Genomic DNA, 15,203 nt, shown 5'->3' on the forward strand with positions numbered 1-15,203 from the left:
CAAAGCTTCTGGTTTAGTGTATTTTTTCCAGCACTAGGAACTACTTGAATTCTGGAAAATAAGCACATTTTTTAGATTCCCTAGGGGTTCATCATGTCTTGGAAGTATGCCACCGTGTAGGTCATTACTAATAATCTCAAGTTTTCCCTGGTTAGATTCTCACTGCCAGGACATAGGAGGAGGAGAGAGAACAGAGGAAGAAGATTTTGCTTTCATTTAACTTGACCTTCAATCACAAAAAGACCCAGTACATCTTACTAAACAACTCAAGCTGGCTTTTTATTCCACCTGATCTCCCAGCAAGAAAGGCTTCTTGTTGAAGACCTGAATCCAGCCCCAGCAGTTCTGGGCTGAGTTCTGGCCCTAACAGATCCCTCAGCTGCATGTGTGCTGATTTCTGTTCTTTTTTTAATATATAAATACAGCCATCCCAAATAGAAAGAGTGGCTGGGATAAGAAAGAACTAATAGGCCCTTCAGGGTCTGTGGTCTTTGAGATGCTTGGAGATGTGTTTGTCTAATTAGTTTTACCCCACTATCAGTTTGGATAACCCAGGGAGCATCATGATTGGTTTGACAAAATTAATGGATGATCTGCTATGAAAGCCTGATCACCGAGGAGCCAGCACAGCTCCAGCTGGAGGCCAAGTCCCAACTACAGTCTTTCTACACTTCATCTCACACTTATTGTGCCTGCACAGTAATCCCTCCTGCAGATGACTTCAGCTTCTTTGCTCCACAAAATATAAACAGTCCTCATTTTTTTTTCTCCCTTATGCTAGGCCTCCATGGCCTGCAGCTGGCTACGTTTGGAACAAGTGTCATACCTGAGAATGTTCTAAGACCCTGAAAGAAAGAAATCTTTAGACCCCCTATTGACAGACAGCAGAGAGTTAAACACAATTTAGCTTTAGGGCATGCCTTTGAGATTTGTCTTTTATATCGGTAATTAACACAGTGAGATACAGTACTGTCCAGATCAATAACACCCCAGAATCCTGTAAGGAGTGGCTTAGAAGGTTCATATCTGTGGATTAGGGACTTTGTTTAATTCTTGCTGTCCTGGCTCCTCTGTACTTGCCTGTAGTTGAAAATGTAACTGAGCATATAAATGCCACATAGGTCCTGGGGCAACTCTGATGGTAGTGAGGCTTTTTTTTTTTTTTTTTTTTTAGGATGACAGAGGAAGAAAAGGTGGAGCGATGTATGTCTATAAGGAGCTCTATTTTATGCATTTTCTACTTAGTCATTTATTGAATACCTGCCCTGTTGTAGGTACTAGTCTAGTTACTAGGAATGCAGTTTTAAACTAGATAGAGTACTTTTCCTGAAGGATGTTTTATGGTCTAATGGAGAAAATAGGCCTGTTTCTTATATTTTCTGTCAACCCCTGTCTGTTATTCCAGACATACCACATACTGAAAGTGGATGTAGGATAAGGAGAGACTCTGGTTTCTCAACGCACCAAAGAAAAAAAGATTCCCTGCTTAGTTTTACTCCAACAGACTGTCTGCAACATTAGTCTCCAAGGTAATTCATCTTGCAATGACTATGGCCAACATTTCCACCCTATTTTTATAGCTTTGATGTGACTGAATAGGAAGTCCAAGCATAGTGTAACAACTATAAGAAACTACTAATTATATCACCAGCCTTGAGGAAAATAGAACTAAAATAGTCAATGTTTTTTAGGTGTCTGAAAACTCAACTCAGTTTGACAAGGACAAAAATAGTTAATAAGCTAAAAAGAATAGAGGTAGTACAGTTCAGTTACGGTTGGGATATGGAAACTCAAACGATGTCAACAGGCCTCAGAATCTCTATATTTTGTCCTGCATTTCTTTGTGTTTGCTCCACTCTCTTGCAAGCTCCCTCAACCATCTGAAGGGTGATCTCTGCCAACAATTGTCACCTTGAATCCTCCCAGTTCTAAGTCCAATGAAAACATGTTTGCTATCACCAATCCCCAGCAGTAGTTTCAATAAAAGTTCTGTTATGGGCCTAAACAAGGTCACATTCCCAGTCCATAAAATTGGATATATTCATTGTATTGGGTCACATGGCCAGGGTAGCTGCTGATGTCATCTCAATATCACCCAAAGCCACACAGAATGAACAACTGGAACTTAGATGGTATCCCAGAGGAATATTAGGCTGTCATACTCATAAAAATATTTGCTGGATATAAAAAAACAAAAATACCACAAATGCCAACTCCAAGAACTTGATTAGATGTATTCCAAAATGGGCTTTCTGTATTCATTTTATTTACAAAAAGCAGAAAAAAAATACATGGGGCATTTGTGTAATTGGCCAAAAGAGAAACTAAGAATAGTTAAATATTCCAAAATTCATAGTAGATTTTTAGAAACACAAAACTTAAGGATAAAAGAGAAGACATAAATTGAAGACAGAAATCCTCACTTCTAGGAAGACCTGAGGCAGGTTACAGAGGCAGGCTCAAAGCAAAGATTCAACTAACTGAATGGCAGTGCCATGAGGCTGGGTCTAAGACTCAGCCTAAATATCAAAAACAGAGCATTGCATTGACCCTTGAGGGGCTGAAAATCAAAGAGTGAAGTTAGACTTCCTTAACTCTCAGGTTAAAAGACCAAGATAAGTTTTGGAGATATCATATGAGTTCAAATGGCATATAGCTCTCAGTTGCCTTTTACAGGCTGATTTGATGCACATGTACTGGAATAAAAAATATAACTCAAAAGCATATATTTCTTATGTAATTCCAAATCCAGTTTTTCTTAACTTTATAGTTCTAACTGCGAATCAGATGTTTGGGTTTTTGTAATTGGTGGGACATGGACTCATCAGTCTAGGTCTAAGTCTATGAACTTTTTGTGGTGGGAAATGATCGCTCTTTCTTCTTCATGAGACTATCATTAGAAACATAGATCTCTTTTAGGAGGTGAAGAGAAACCCATTAGTGGGTCAGAGAAGTGCAGAGACCTAGTTCCAGACAGACAAAATACAACCTTCAGTAAGAAGAATCTTCCCTGTGGCCTTTAAATGCAGTTCTTGAGAGTTTGGCACCCAATCTGACAATTATTGCTAGACATTGCTCCCCTGGCAGAGGAGGCAGCCATGTGTCCTGGAGGCCTCAGCTGCTAAGACCTTTTCTTATTAGTGGACTTTGCAGTCAGTGCCCCTCAGGCTTTGGTATCTCAGGCAATTCAGAATAGCATCTAAGCTTCAACTCTTCTCAGGATCTAAGCTCCCTCTGAGAAATGCTGAGTCTATTACTCCCTTAAAGCTCTGGTGGATGGAATACTTGGTTAAACCAGAGTCTACACAGTGCAAGGACCCAAGTACAAATGAAGCTGTTCTATTAATCTTGGTTATTCCATACCACCCAAGACATAACTTTAAAAATGAGTAACTCTGGGTTACATTAGGGTTATATCGTGCTTGCTGTGAAGTCATTCAGACAATATAAACTTAATAAAGAAGAAAATGATGACAAAATTACTGTTATTGTAATTTTAACAAGATTTCTCATTTTCTGTTTTTCAGCATCTTTTTCGGCCCCTTCCCCACATAAACACACATTATTTTCTCTTTTCCATCAAAACAACCACTGCCCTACACAACACCAGAAACAGACCACAACTTCCACTGCCATTTTATCCTCTCTTGGACACAACCTCTGATGACAGACACCACCCACTCAGCCCCCAAACAGTATTTTGATTCTCCTGCCTCATAAAAATATAAAGCTAGTAGCAAACTTCAACCTGCCAAGCAGATCAGATACCAAGTGTTTCTGCAACTGGTATCTGAAACTTTGACACGGCCTCCCATCTGCCCCTTTCTCAGGATGTTTTATTACCATGAATCACCTTGAAGGACTGCCACTCCTCACGCCACATAGATAATCTAAAATTAAAAAATAAGGTGCAGTTACAGCCAGTATGGCTCAGTTGGTTGGAGCGTCATCCCACAAACCGAAAGGTCTCAGGTTCAATTCCCAGTCAGGGCACATGTCTAGGTTGCAGGTTTGGTCCCTGGTCAGGGTAAGTGCAGGAGGCAACAAATCAATGTTTCTCTCACATGAATGTTTCTCTCCCTCTCTCTCTCCCTCCCTTCCCCTCTAAGTATGTCCTCAGGTGAGGATTAAAAAGAAATTAAGTGCATTTTGGATTTGTATGCCTATAAAAACATTTTTTCACTTATAATTCAGGGAAAGTGTTTTTTGAAGTTAGTCTGAGGAATAATTTTGGTAGTAAGTCACCTGTGTCACTCTCTGGCAACGAAGTTCTTTCCTGATTTATGTAGTCCCTGGAGGAAGAGCAAAGGCGAGGGCTCTCGGCAGCAACAGGGCTGACAGCCACTTGAAGGGTTTGTTATTCAGCTTGGAAAATAGTCAACTATGTTTGCAGAGTTGGAGACATTTTTTAAAAAATTGATTGGTTCAGCAGCTTCTAGGTAATGAAAATTTAAATACAGTTCACCAATTTAAGAAGATAAATGTCAGGGTCATTATGTAATCTTTCAAATGAGATGATCACACCTTTCATTTTTTTCATTTATAAAGAAGTTATATAATTGATATTCTCTAAGACACTTTCTTTTTCTCACCATGGATTTGGAAGAAATGAAAGCATTATTTTGGCCTCAGTGAAATTAGTGCATCATCTCACCTACAACAGGTTGGCAGAATTGAATTGGCAAGTCTAAGAATGGACAGGCTACTTGTCATTGTAGCCGAGTTATTCTATTTATTTACATACATGCCTATCCTCTATCACTATACTTTAGTGCTTGTGTATCAAAATAACATAAAATAAAATCCCCCATTTTCTTAGGCAGTAGACACCTCCAAAGTAAATAGGTTTCCAAAGTGTAACAAAGCAAGCAGATTAAACCTGTGTCATGGCCAGTGATTTTCTAATTTTAGCACAATTTCTGACACAGAGTAAGTATTTGGCAAGTATGAATTGAATAGTTGTAGTGACCAGCAGCAGTCTGAATGTCTAGTGAAATACGGAAGACCTGCTCAGGGTATATCCTTCTCAGTGAAGCACCCCAGAAGGTGCTTGATGAAACCTGTTTGCCGAGAAAGCCCAGGAATCATTTGGGGAGAATGAGAGGCTCAAGATCCCATAATGGCAGGTGTTTATTACTGTTAAAGTGGCTCTAAGTTTACTCAGAACTGGTGTAACCTGAGAAATTGTGGGCTGCAAATGAAAGAAGAAGGAATAGACCTTTCATCTGTACCAGTAGAGGGATCGTAAAAGGTACTTCCCATTGAATAAGAAAATAAGGTAGAGCTGTGTCTGCCTCTTCCTGTGAAAAGCTGGAGCAGCCAGGGCCCTCCCAGGCCCACCCAGGTAGTGAAGAGTCGGATGAGGGCCATATTTGTGACCAGGAAATAGCGTAATGGCCTCTTCCACTCAGCAATCTTCCTTTCATCTTATTATCTTTATTCACCAAAAAGTAAAGACAGGACATTTTATGGAAATACACCCAATTTAAAGCCTACCCTATGAGAGCTGCTATGTCTTTAAAATTTCAGAAAAATGCATTAACCATTTGTTACCATTTTGAACATTTAATTTTCAAGAGAGGCATAAAATCTTAATGTGCAAAGCTTTTGATTTCTAATCAGCACTGACTAGAGCGACTGCTGATATTCCTAACTTTTACTTGGTATGCTACAAAAAAGCAGGTACAGTTCTTCTGCCACCATAATCTGTCTTCCAAGCCCACTAAGGAGGAAGTTTGGCAAGTGAGAATCATATAGAAACATAAAATGAATCTAGAGTAAGAAGACAGAAGTCATGGGGTCAGCTTTATTGGAGATAATCTTCGGCAGAAATATTTTCCGATATAAACCTATTAAAAATGCCTCGCAAACATGCAGATGGAGATTATAAACTGTACTGCCTTTATTTCTGATTCTTTGGTTCAGCAGCCTGCTTTTGGGTAGGTCTAGCTTATCCGAAGAGGAATTGTACATTTGTTTGCTTAACCTGATCCAGCATTAAATATATAATAATAACAACAATAAAGTTTTTACTTAAGTTTAACTGAAAGCTACTTAGTCTGTTTAGGGGCAAAGCTGTAGAGTGTAGATGTGTGGGAGGGAGTGGGGAGGGAGTGGGAGGTAGGTAGTGCAAAGTGAAACGGAAAAGATTGAAGCCTCAGGAGACTGGCATTTCAGACCCACGCTGTAGCAGATTAGTGGTGCTCAGCTCAGAGAGCCACAGTAACCTAAAAGAAGATTTGGACCACTCAGGAAGGGTGGAAAGGCCACCATTTAATCACCATGACTGCATAAATGAAACCATGCAAACTTCTGTGATGTTCCTATTCCCCTGTAGTGTTATTTCCTGGCAGGAAAGGGCTGATAAAGGACATGCTTTGAAAATCATACCATTGTTGTAGAGAGGAAACTGTGGACAAGAAATGTTAGAGCTGTAGGGAGGAGGGGGCAGAGGGAAGAACATCTGGGGGCCGTACATAACATTGCAGCAGATTTATTTCTCACTGAGTCTGCTGTTGTATCATTTTACCCTTCCAGAAAATGGAGATGAAGTGCTCGTTTATTATACCTTAGCAAGGGAAGCTTCAAACATTAATGTAAAATATTTTGAAAATGTCACATAAAACCTATTATAGAAATATAAGATGCTACCAGTGATTTTCTATGATAGGATATACCAGAGGGGAATAGCCCTCAGCAGGAATGGAATTGTAGTTTCTAGCCCCCCTTGCTGGACAAGCAATGGAAATCATCAGTGCCTTAGCCTTCCAGCTGCACAGCAGATGTTAGTGGGAGAGACTGTTGGGGAAGAGTAACTGGTCTGTCTCTGTGTTAGAATTCCCATTCACGACCTCCTTTCAAGATGTTTCACTGGGAACCCCTTTCAGCTGGGAGTGTTTAGATAGGAAAAAACTGCCCTACCTCCCTCCCAAGCAGAGAAAAAAGAAATAATTAAGCTTATTGAAAAACAATATGTTCTAAATTTTTTTTTTAAAAAACAGTGTGCCATGTTTTTGTGTTTTGTTATATTTTTGTCTGTGTTTTTTGTTCTTTTTTGCTGTGACATTTTTACAACTTGTCTGTGAAACTTTATAACCACATTTAGAAACACAGCCTCCACTGGGGCGACAGCTTTAACACAGCAGAGGGAAAAGGATGGAAGACAATCACATCTAACCGAAAGCAACAGGGAGCACTGCAGTCCGTGGACAGTAATTAATGGGATGGAACTGGGTGGCTAGGACATTGGGCTTCACTAAGTCACATATCTTAGGAGACATACCATCCTATCTTTAATGACACAGACGTACTCAGAGACACCAATAGGGGATGCTTTTAACAGGGACTCCCTTCTCTGCCACCTCCTTACATGTCTGAAAGAGGTTAGTGAACTGAACCTTTGAAGAACATTTGGAAGACAGCAGACACAGCTTGAATGTTGGGTTGTTTTTTAATGGACTTGTCAGCAGCCATTCTCATTTGCAATAGAATTCCTTTTCTCCCTTACCCTTTCTCAGGTTTGTGTTTTCCCAGTGCTGTGCCAATGTTGAATAATTTACAAGGGTAGAAAAAGAAAACTGTCACTATCACAGTCCCAGGGCTCTCCACTCACTCATCTGTCACATGGTCAAATGTCACTGGTGCCATTATTTGTGAGAGGTGAGATTAATGCCACGCAGCTACTTGCCTCCTTCTTTATCTATTGTTAATGGCACTGAACACCAGTGTGGTTTTTTAGAGCTGCTAGCCATTTTTGCAACAAACGTCCCACCTAAAGAAACCCAAATAACTGACCTCCTCATTCCATCGGACCCTTTCATCCGTATTCATCTGTTTCTTCTTATCTGGCATTTCCACCCACAGCACAAAACACAGATCTAGTTAGAACTATATTCAGAAGAAATGCCAGTGTTCAAAGTGATCCCATCCATGTCAGTTCTGTTCCTTATTAGGTAAAAGAGAGAGACAGAGAGAGAGAGAAAAAAAAAAGGCCATCCCAGTTGCAATAATGAGTCGCAGTGAATCACAGAAGGAGCCGACAAAAGATCCCCTGCTCGCAGATGGCACTTTGCTGAAGGGAAATCAGGGCCACAGCTCTCAGAGGAATTGCCAAAGTGCAGAAATGCAAAGATCAACAATTTAAAATACCAGTATCAATTATATGAAAGAAAAGGAGACAGAAATGTAAAATTATAACAAATATCTCATTTTAATGTAATAGAGAAGTACCTTGTGGTTAGATGCTGATGCTAACCACATGCTGAGCATGGGCAGAACAGGCATCCTGGACTGAAAACCAGGCTCTCCAAAGAAAGGTGTAAAATTTGTGAAAGTTTCTATTTGTCAGGGTCTCAAAAATGTGAATATACAGAAATAATAATAATAGCTAATATCAACTTGGTACTTACTAAGTGCATTAAATGCATTCTTATTCTTAATCCTTATGAGTACTGCTGCTAATATTATCCCCATTTAGAGATCAGAAAATCCAGGCACACAAAGCTTAAGTAAATGGTCCAAGTAAATGGTGGTGAACCTGAGACTAGCCCTTAGAATAGGACGCTAAACTTCCATTTGAAAATGTGTATCTATACAATACTGAAGAATTGTGGAAAGACAGAAAATTTTAATTAACTATTATAAGCTTAGGTCATAACAACCTTAAAAAACTATACTGTTTGTTTCTGCCTCTCCTGGTTTATGTGCCAATTGACTGAATAAAATGCTTAAAAATTGTGGCCTATCAAGTGAGCTTATTTGAAGTGACTACAATTTATTTGGCTTTCTGCTCTTGTTCATGACATATGATTGGATCGTGGCTCTGGTTAATTAACAGGTAGGCTAGAGGCTCAAGTTATCCCATCCCAAGTTGCCTTCTCATCCTTCAGTGTTTGTGCTTCCTTTCGGTTTGCTTTGGGGGAAACCCTAATATCTTATCTTTCGTGATATGTTAGAAAGGTAGATAAGAACAGAGAGCAGCTCTGATCTCATTAGCTGCCTTAGAAGGGCAGAGAGGAATTGCAATCTGCTATCTGATTCACTGCTAACAGATAAGTGCTCTCAAAGAGCTCCAAAGGCAAAATCCCCAAGGAGCATACAATAAAAAAAACTTAGGTCTTCTTGTGGAGAGACTTAAGCTAAAACTGAGGGACTGTTTTGTGAACAAATAAAGTGATCTGGAGAATCAAGCTTGATTCTGAGCATCCAGGTCACTTTTTTCTAAATGCCAAATCAAAACCTGCAGTTTCATGGTGAAGCTCTGGACTTTCCACCTCTGGGTTTAGAGAACAGAGATTGGCAGCAATACGGGGTGAGGCAAAAGTGGATTTACAGTTGTGAGTATGTAAAACACAGAGTTTATTGTTGCATTATTATTTATTAATTATTCTATTATAGTCCATACAAACAACTGCAAAACTATGTTTTCCCCACCCTGTACAATCATTTGAGATATTAATGGGCCTATGAGAAAATGGCAGTTTTAAAGACTGCAGTAAGTAAACAAAATTCCGCACATACACAAGAATACTCCTGGAATCAGTTTTTTGCTCCAACTGATCCCTTCTTGTGCTGTTGGTGACACAAAGTCACTAAATCTGATGGGGAGTTATCATTGTGTAGCCACATCTGGGGATAGATATTGTTGGGTGGGAATTAAACAAATGCTGCAAATTGGGGTTTCTTCACATTGAACCAAACTTTTCTAATTCCAGATACTTAGTTACAAAAAAAAAACAACCTTGGAAAAGGGGGTGTTTGAAAACACTAATGGTTGCCCCTAAAGATATTAATAAACCCTGGCTAGGCAGTTCAGTTGGTTAGAGCATCATCCCAATATGCCAAGGCTGCAGTTTAATCCTCATTCAGGGTACATACAAGAATCAACCAGTGAATGCACAAATAAGTGGAACAACAAATTGATTTTTCTCTCCTTCTGTTTCTCTCCCTCCTTCCCATCTTCTGTCTCATTAGAATCAAGAAAATAAAAAATAAATAAATAAAAAGGTAAAGATATTAGTAAATACAGGTGTTCTCAGGAGGAAAAAGAACCATTCTTGGAAAACTAACTGCTACCGAAAATTAAGTTTGCATGTCCAATTATGTGTCCCAACCCTTAAAAAACAGAGAGGCAACACTGGGCTCACTAAAGAATGATCCTTTGCAATGTTGTCCTTCAACTAAATATTATATTGCTGAAATCTAAACTCAACTTGAGAAAGCTTTGTAAAGGCTCTTTGGAGTAGAAATTCTGAAAACACAGAATAGTTATAGGGTCTGGCTTCAACTTCCAAAATTTTCCTTTCTTCCTAGTTTCTGATTAAGCTTTTCTAACATTCTTCAAGGAACTATCCTTGACTAACCTTTTTTTAAGCAAATAAACATGAATTGATAGAAAATTAATAGTTTGAGGAAAAAATGTTGAAAATAATTTTGGATGATTTGTTATGTGCTTTGTTATCTTGCAGAATCTTAACTCCTTGAGTCTTGTAGTGTGTAATAATTTTTCACCTCACTGACACAATCCATGAAAATTGTCTGTGAAAGCCAACACACTAACTCATTTATTCATTTGTTCATTCATTTAACAAATGATCATTATTGCAGTATTATTTGCAAGGCATTGTGCAATGCACTAGTGACTAAAATAATAAGAATGATTCATAACATCAAAAGTTTATAGTCCATTAGGGAGAAAAAGGATATACAAACTGACAAAGTATGTTGCATAAAATGATTAAAATAGTCCTAGGATGTTATAAGAAACACCAGGAGGTTCCAGTCAAGATGAAAGAATAGGATGTTGTATTCACCTCCTCCCATGAACATACCAAAATTACAAGTAAATTATAGAACAATCAATGTGGATAAGCATGTGAAGACTATCTGATCAGAAGTCCTATAACTAAAGATATAAAAAGGAGCCATATGAAGAGGTAAGAAGGACAGAGACATAAAGCAAGCTAGCCCCATACCAACCTGTGGCAGGTGAGAATCCAGAAGGATATCTCATCTTCAGTGCCACCCCCTCACCGCTGCCACCAAGGAGTTGAAGGGTCTCAGTACCACGCCGGGCTCCCTAGCTCAGAAGGCCAGTGCCAGGAAGAGAAGCTCACTTAACACCTGGCCATGAAAATCAGCTGGGATTCCTTCATACACCCTAATGAGATGGAAAGCTGTGGGAAATCCGAGTACCCTTTTAAAGGGCCAGTATATAAACTCTCATTCACAGGAACTCAAATTGGCTCCGAAGCATAGAGAATGGCTCTGGTGGTACCAGAGACTTGCAGAGACTGGGATGGAGGGAGGGCAGCCACATTTTCTGTGTTGAGCTCTCCACCCACTAGGCCAAATCTGAATCTCCAATAGCCTGGTAAACTCCACTAGCTCCACCTGGATAACTCCCTGAGACCTTGGCTCACCCAACTTAACCACAACCCAAGGTTTTTTCTGTGGAAACCAGCCTGAGCCAGTATTGCAGTCTTTCTCTAAAACCTCTCCAATAATTGTGGTTAAGCTTGGGGGCTTTGGGGGTGGGCAGAGACATACTGTGTCTTCAGTGTAAGGGAAGGAAGGTTGGCCACCATTGCTCATGTACTGAACCCTCTTTCCACACTGTCAATGGGCACCATCTCTCCTGTGTTTGAGGCTCCCCTCACTGGCCAAATCTAAACCTGCATTAGACTGGTCAACTCTGCTAGCTCCCTGCAGATGATTACCTGGAACTCAGCCACACCAAACTTGCCCACAGCCTAAGGCTCTCTCAGCAGCAATCAGCCTGGGCTACATTGCAGTCTTTCTTAAAAATCCTGGAGGAATATTCCTGTCAAACTTTGGAGAGGGGTAGGAGACATGCAGGGAGAGGCTGAGTTGTCTGGCCTCAGGGTGGGGGCCAGAGGGACAGCCACCATTGTCCCAGTGTTAAGCTTTCCACCCACGTGACCATACCTGATTCTGCATTAGCCTGGTGAACTCCATTAGCTCCACCCTGATGGCTCCCTGAGACCCTGCTTTACCTAACTTGTGTTTCACTGAGGCTCATTAAGTGGTTGAGCATTATGAGTAGCTGGTACATGGCATCAGGTCTTGGGGTGCCTTGAGCATTTCACTGACCTGCTCCTAACCTACTACTGGTAGCAACTGGCCTTGATTGGCAGCATGGCCCCTCCCGCACACATCCAGGCCAAGAACAGGCAATTACCAACTGCAATTGCTTTACAAATCTTAACAGGTAGCCCCAGGCAGGTTATAGGTAGCAGCTGATATTGACCTGCACCAGAGTACCTCCCAAGAGGCCACAGAGCCAACAGACTCCTTGGTCAGCTTTATATCACAATAGATCACCTACTGCTTAGTTCCACAAACAGCACATTCAAAGGGAGGTCTCAGCAGACCCAAGACCTCACTGGAGCAACTACCAATGCATGGAGTCAGCCACTACACAGCAGTTCATATGTTGTTGTCATGGCCAATCCTAGAAGACATTCAGCCTGGGGGTCAATCTCACCCTGTTCTCCAGGAACTTTCAGTCCAAAGGGGAATACATGCAAGAAAAAAAAAAAAAAACAGTTTCGATTTAGTGTTGTGTTAGTTATCTATTGCTGTGTTGCAAATCACCCCCAACCTAGTGGTTAAAATCAACAAACATTAATCATCTCAAAATTTCTGAAGGCCGGGACCTTGGGAGCAGCTTAACAAGGTGGTGTTGGCTCAGTGTCTCCTATATGATTACAAGCAAAATGTTGGCCAGGGTTGCAGTTATGTGAAAGCTTGACTGGAGTTTGAGAATCTGCTTCCAAGATGGTGCCCTCATACAGCTCTTGGCTGGAGGCCTCAGTTTCTTGTCATGTGACCTCTCCACAGAGGTGCTTGGGTTTCTTCATAACATGGCAGCTAGCCTCCTCAAAGAGAGCAATCCAAGAGAGATCAAGCATGAAAACATAATGTCTTTTCATGACATATTCTTGGAAACGACACATGGTGACTTCTACCACATTCTATTTTTCAGAAGCGTGTCATTAAATAGAACCCACACTCAAGGAGAAGGCAATTAGGCTTCTCATAGAAAGGAATGGAGAAGCAAAGAACTGTGGACATCCTTTCACACCACCATCCATAAATGTGAGAGAGTAATGCTGTGGCAGCAAAAAGTGACATCTTAAACCAGGCTTGGAGAATCCTAAATGCCTTCTCAAAGGAAAGATGAAACTAGGAACAGTGAAGAGACATTCAAAGAGCACCCCAGGCAGAAGGAAGAACCAGAGAAACATTTCTTCAAATAAGAAAGTATGATAGAGCAGGATAACTGAAGTGCAAGATTTCAGTGAACCTATGGAGTTATCAACTGTCAGCCATTTATATATCACCAAGAAAGGGAAAGTGTTGCCACTTAAATATGATAAAGAATTGATTGTAAAACACATCTTCATTTCAGAGTTGTAAAGTTATGAAATGATATAAAAGTGCACTTTAGAACGAACTGAAATGTTAGTTTGATATTGATAAGGCCTAGAATGAAGTAAGAGAGTGCAGAGATTGAACCTGGCAAGGTAATAGGGATCAAAAGATGAGGGGTCTGAAACCTTTCAAGATCAGCCTTTAATCTATTGTCAGGGGGAAATCATAAAGGTATAAAACTGAATACTGAGTGATTAAATAATCAGATCTATTTTAGAAAGACTGTTGTGGTTGCAGCACACAAAATGGATTGATGGGTTGGAAGAAAGCAAGGCTACCAATTAAGCACTGGCCGCAATAAAAACCCAGGGCAGAAAAGATGGTGACTTGAGCAAAAGTTAGTGGTAATAGATTGATTGTAGAGATATTAAAGAAAATGTCAGCCAAAGTTAGTGATTAATTGGTTGTGGGGGTGGGAGAAAGGAGAGTGGCTCTTACTATTAAAACATCGCACCGCTATAAATTTTACACCATAACAATATAAAGCTTTCTGATTGTTATTAATTACCATTATTGGCATCATTATTATCACTTCATATTTTATTATCTCACTGGGATTGGTTGAATTCACGTTATTCAGAGAGACAATATAGTACAGTGAAAAGTGCAGGGACTAGGGAGACAGAAGAGATTGTTATGCAGTGCTGGTATTACCAGGTAGTAAGTAGCAAGTGAATTTAGACAAGATATATGATTTCTACAAGCCAATTTTCTCACATTTTATGTGATGATGCAAAGTCTCTTCTGCTAGCTGTTGTATGGAACAGGGAAAGTTTGTATTAAGTGTCTGACTTAGTGCTTCATTGACTGACATGCAGTGGGTGCTCAATTAACAGCAGCTATTACTGTAACGTTCATAAAGCACTTAATTTGACTTGCCAAATGGCCACTTAATTGTTTATTTTTCACAACAATTTTATGAAATAACGAAGAATATCTTGAAAGGGGATAAAACCATTAAGACAGGTGGGGAGTAGAGGATTCACGCTGTTGCTCCTCTCCTAGTCGGCCAAAGATATTACACAGCATCGACTGTACAAGTTAAAGATCAAGAGTCTGTGTGCAGATATCCTGCCTATGGATAAGGGATAAGTCTGCAAAGAACATAAAAGCCTAATTTTTCCACAATTAGTGCTTCATGAATTTTTAAAGATGAGTCTCATTGTCAAGTAAATTTAAGAAATTCCGGGCTTTGTTAAACCAGTTCCTTTTTTGCAGAATTTACCAGAGCTTTAAACATTCCCAGATGTCCTGTTAAATCTCCAAGAAGGAAGATGAGGTGTGCCGTCTTCCAAACTTCCTGGATGATAGAACTCTTGATACTAGTTTCCCACAGAATACGACTCTGGGAAATTTTTTAGAAGATTGTATTTTCTGGAATATCTGCATCTTGCATGTACTCTGTCTTTACCCTTAGAAATAACTATCATATGTGAGAGGTAAAAAAATTATAACTCAGGAAAAGAAAACCTTAAAATTACTAAATACAAAGATCTTCTTATTTCTTGACATTGTCAAAATAAATTTAAAAAGAAGAAACAATAAAACTGATAGTAAGTATTGAGAAATTATACATTCCCATTTTTCTTTTATATGTATATAGAAGAAGATAAATGGTTTTTATGGGTAATAAGATTATATGCCCATGTGAGATATAAAGAAGCTTTTCCTTGTATATATTTAAACCTTGTGAAAACGATGAAGATACCAATACAATAAATAACCATTTTTAAAATATGTATCTATCT

The sequence above is a fragment of the Pteronotus mesoamericanus genome, unplaced genomic scaffold (assembly GCF_021234165.1).
Source record: "Pteronotus mesoamericanus isolate MK-2021 breed Mesoamerican mustached bat unplaced genomic scaffold, CSHL_Meso_final scaffold_174, whole genome shotgun sequence".
NCBI lineage: Eukaryota > Metazoa > Chordata > Mammalia > Chiroptera > Mormoopidae > Pteronotus > Pteronotus mesoamericanus.